General features: G+C 41.5%; 1 protein-coding gene across 1 annotated transcript in view; it reads left to right on the forward strand.

Moving 5' to 3' along the window:
* Window positions 1-4,400: 4,400 nt before the first annotated feature.
* Window positions 4,401-5,000, forward strand: part of LOC138046235 (3-galactosyl-N-acetylglucosaminide 4-alpha-L-fucosyltransferase FUT3-like) — a 34,924-nt gene continuing 34,324 nt past the window's right edge. The window contains exon 1 of the mRNA XM_068892908.1: window positions 4,401-4,520. The gene's annotated coding sequence lies outside the window, so the exon portion shown is untranslated. The remainder of the gene's footprint in view (window positions 4,521-5,000) is intronic.

The following is a 5,000-nucleotide window of genomic DNA, read 5'->3' on the forward strand; positions in this document are numbered from 1 at the left end:
CACACGAGCCCCCCGCGTAGACTCAGACAAAGATTTCGATCTACTCAAAGGAAATGTACGAGTGAGGTAAGCGATAGTGAAGGAAAAAAGAAGAAAACTTGATAAATCTGTGGAGTTGGTTTCTAAAAAGAAGGTAGAATAGTTAGAACTTAACACTGTTGATCTAAATCGGACTCACAGTATCCAGATAAATGACCATGAATTGCCGAAATCTCTCAAAGAGTTGCAGGAAGAGAAAGTCTTCGTACCGCTACCAAAACCATCCTAAAACATCGACAAATGTAAGCCTTTGCTAATCGTTTGAACCCGGAAATTCTTATCTGTAAAAAACATATCATTTTGTGCTCTACAAAAGATCCCACAGCAGAATTTCCTGATGTCCACCAGGATTAACAAGAAGGTTCATAAAAGGGAAAGCATTACCTCCTCGAATAACAAATTTTTCCCATTCTAGTTTTGAAAAACGCACGAGACTTTGAAATACGCCTAAAAATAGAGGATACCCAGAGTGTATTGTTAAAAGGCATCTCTCTGAACTGAAATTCTTCAACAAAAAGAAGTGATGCACTAGGAGATGAAAACGCACATGTAACACAGTTCTGACTTTTGTCACAAAATACCACTCCGCTCACGAGGAAATGGCACCTGATGGAAAATCACCCACATCTAAGAGAACTATTTAACACGCCCCAATACTACGTAGTATATCGCAAAGAAAAAACCATGAAAGATACGTTAGTCAGAGCAAAACAGACAACCATTTGCGAAGAGCAGGAGTAGCGTTAAGGCCCATCAACACTTTTCAAACATGCCAATCTGTCGACGGAGTAGAATAGGGAACAGAACTTGCACTATGGTACCATTTTCTTCCAACATCGAACCTTTTTTTGTATTTTCACCGCAGACCAACGGCCATTATCGATGCTCGGATCAAGCGCGTGGTCACTTTCACTGTTTACACGACTTATTACAGCCCCTCACTCGTTTAAGAAGGTCGTCACGTTTGCTCGTCAATTTCAACCTCATACACTTTAAACACCGTTCTAGCTTCTCAATTCTGTATTGTTCTGGTTCTCTCTCGAGAATAGAGCCAAGAACACGGTGGACGTTGCTAAAACCGAAAAGATTGAGGCGAATATTATGCCTAATTTCCCTTGTGACGCTTACAGACTGAACCTTAGGCCTGTTCCAAACGTCGTGCTACTGCCGTGCCGAACTCAAATGAATTTGGCTTGGCCGTGGCACGACGATGCCACGGCAGCGGTTTCAAACATCGAACCTAATACAGTCGCGCCAAATTCAAAAGGCAAAACAAACCATCCATCCAGCGTAATAGTATGCAAATAATGCAAAATACATTAAATTAATTTATGAATTGAGTTCGGCGCAACAATAGCACGCCGTTTGAAACCAAGTCGTGCTACTGCCATGCGGCACGGCAAGTCCTGCCGGGCTAAGTAGTCGTGCCGAACCTAAGTCAGCCGTGCCGCGCTTAATGGTTTCAAACGGCGTGCTACTGCCGTACTTAAATCGAAATGACAATTTCATTTGAGTTCGGTACGGCAGTGTTTGAGTATTTCCTGATCGTATTTCATGATCTGTCACGTAGTCTTCCGTGGTTTGGTGCCGGTTATCGCGATTACCTCTGAAGGAAGAGATACGAAGTTCGCCGATTCTCACTTAAACTACCTACTACGAGATAGAGAGAAAGGTGCAGATATTGTCAGTAGAAGATAGAACTCATCTATAGCTATCTTCTATTTTAGAGTTATTTTAAAAAGGGAAGGTACGTTTTTTATTGGTGGGGGTGGGCCGGGGTATTTTAGAATTTTTTTTCCAAAAAAGTCGTAGCCCTCCCACTTCCTGGAATGAATTAATGCATGACCCTTCAAAAATACCCAAACAAAAACATATGGCCCTCCCCCACCCCCCTCCACCTATCCAAGACAAAAATAACCGGAAGTGGAAGTAACAAACTGGAAGTGTTACTCATATAGCCATGTTCATCTGCGCACAAAGTAGTTAATTGCGTGGCGTGTGATTGTACGGTGAAAACTTGAAAATGGGCAAGGATGTACGAGGAATAGAAAGAGGGAAATGTGCTTGTGGTGAATGCGAGGATTTCATGAGGTCTGATGGAGCAACTTGTGGCTATTGTGGCTGTTTGCCGACTCGCCATTCTAAAAAGGATGCCCGCTACTCCTCTGACTCAGTTGATGACACATCGGCTGCGGGAACAAGTGAAAGCACAGGTCCTGAGAAGTGGAAAGATAAAGACCTAGGGTGGTTCCCGAACCCAAAGGGCGAATATAGTGATGTAGTAGATCCAGTTGTCGGTTCAAGTTCGAGTAACTTAAGTAACGAATCCTCACCGGAGACTGATTTTATACCAGAATCCCGCGCGGAAACATCAAAATATGGGCGAAAGCGGGCACGGGTCGAGAGAGACAATTATGTTAGTTGGGAGAAGATAGTTCTTTGATAAGTAAATTTTTCGACACCTTTAAAATAATTTAGATTAATCTCGACTGGTAGCTTTGCTTGTATGTACAAAATAGAAGCGACATGGAGTAATTTTTTCCTTGCCAAAAAAAACTATTACCCTCCCCGGGTTGATAATAAAACAGGTTTGACCCTCCCCAATTTGTAAAAAAATTTCTAAGGACCCTCCCCTCCGAAGCCCCGGCCCACTCCCCCTCCCCCCCAATTAAAAACGTACCTTCCCTAAAGTCTAGAAATCTATAGGTAAAAGGTTCAAGAACCTCTAAAATCAGTATACACACAGAGAATAAAGAATCTTTAGACTGAAATGTTTATATCCTGGTTGTTTGTATACTGAGTACAGTGTTAAATAAAGACCTTAAAGAGGAGATGACGGGTTTGTAAGCGGCTCGTATTAGCCGACATTTGTTCAATCTGAGTAAGGTCACGGCTGCTCGTGTGATATAATTATCACGCACACGCTTAAAGAACGAACCATACACATATTCGTCCGTTCACATTTTAGTCAAGTTTTCATGTCCATTTTTAATTCGTTTGGGAAAACGGCGGAACGTTTTAGCTCACTTAAGGTGCTTGACCTAATCACTGAAGCGAGCGCTTAGACTTAATCAGTAAACGAGTGCTATATTCTTCACACGATCTCGGAAAAAAGTATAGTCAACCGAACCGTAAAATGAAAGCTAAAATTTAAAAAGAGTGCTTAGGCCTAATCACTAAAACGAGCGCTTAGGCTTAATAAGTAAACGAGTGCTATATTCATCACAGTATCTCGTAAAGAGTGTGATTAACCGAACCGTAACATGAAAGCTAAAATTTGAATGAAAGAACGAGACTAGTTAGGCTTCATCAGTAAATGAGTGCTATATTCCTCACACGATCTCGGTAAAAAGTGTAGTTAACCGAACCGTAAAATGAAAGATAAAATCCTTATCACTGAAACGAGCGGTTAGGCTTAATCAGTAAACGAGTGCTATATTCTTCACACGATCTCGGTAAAAAGTGTAGTTAACCGAACCGTAACATGAAAACTCAAATTTGAATGAACGACCCGAGACTAGTTAGAGCATAGCGGTGAATAGAGTGGAATGGTTAGCAAGCTCGGCAAACATCAAAGGAGCAAACAAAGATGCCAAGATTTAGGTTGGAAAGTCCACGACTGTGCACAATCTTTTGTTTTGCGCTCATACACTATGCATGAATGACGTAACCATTACGTTTCTGTTGGTTAGTTCTTGAGTACGGAGTAAAAAACTATTATGTTTTGTGCACGGTCAAGGCCAGAAAAGAGAACAAAAACCTACAACAAAGAAAGTTGTCGGGTTTCATAACCATTCCCCTCTATAAATAAAACAAAGCACCCATTGAAAATCACGGAGCAAAGGAGATAGGTAGGTTTTTAGTAAACTGTAGCTATATGGTTTATCGGGATGCAGGGATGGCGAAGTGGAAGAGCACTCGCCTCCCACCAACAGTGGCAGGGGTTCAAAGACTCCTTCCAAATCTATCCCGAAGCTTCAGACTCAGAACAGACTGGGACGATATTGTAGAATCTGCCAAACAACTTGACGTATAATGACTTCTTGAATCGTTTTCTGTCTGAAAATAGAAGTCTGAAAATAGAAGTTTCTAATGCCAAGACCTGCACCTTTATGGAGATAGAGAAATCGTACTGATGCGCAGCCAAAGCGCGACCCGAAAAGAAAAACAAATTTAGAAAGTCCAAAGTACAAAAACGGAGTCGTAAAACTTCACTTTGTTCTTCGAACAAAATAATGGGTGTCAGTGAAGAGGTCACTACGGTGTGACAACAATATCGACTCCCAACATAAAACGCTTATAAAACGTACGTTAAATTCGTCGAAAATTATGGAGCTGGTGTAGCATTCCAAGAGCCCTCAACGCGGAAACACGTGATCTGTCAAAGTAGGAGAATGTTCCGCCCATATCATGAATTAAAGACTATTGAGAGGAGGTCGACAAGAGCTATCATATTGACAATCACGGAGCAAAGGAGATAGGTAGGTTTTTAGTAAACTGTAGCTATATGGTTTATCGGGATGCAGGGATGGCGAAGTGGAAGAGCACTCGCCTCCCACCAACAGTGGCAGGCGTTCGATTCCCAGACTCGTCTTGCGTTCCCTGTTAATTTCAGTTTACACGGTCCCCAACTAATGTTCAACCACTGGAACCACTAGAAACTTAATTAAAGTTCCTTTCCTTTCTTTCCGCACACTTTTTGCTTAGTGGTCATGAAAAAATTCCAACAAACAATTCTTGGTCCAATTCTTGATCGAATCAAAGGAAGAGAAAGTGAATGAATCGCATGTCCTGGCTCCGTGCCCACTTGTTCTATTTGATTAAAAACTTGAACCTTCGTACCGACTTACTCTACGCGACTTTCAGCACGAGTCAGAATACAGTAGATGAGTTATTATTATGAAAATCATCTAAGTGGCACAATATTTCTGGAATCAATTATATGTACAGTGATTAATCAA

The sequence above is a fragment of the Montipora capricornis genome, chromosome 4 (genome assembly GCF_036669925.1).
Source record: "Montipora capricornis isolate CH-2021 chromosome 4, ASM3666992v2, whole genome shotgun sequence".
NCBI classification, from domain to species: domain Eukaryota; kingdom Metazoa; phylum Cnidaria; class Anthozoa; order Scleractinia; family Acroporidae; genus Montipora; species Montipora capricornis.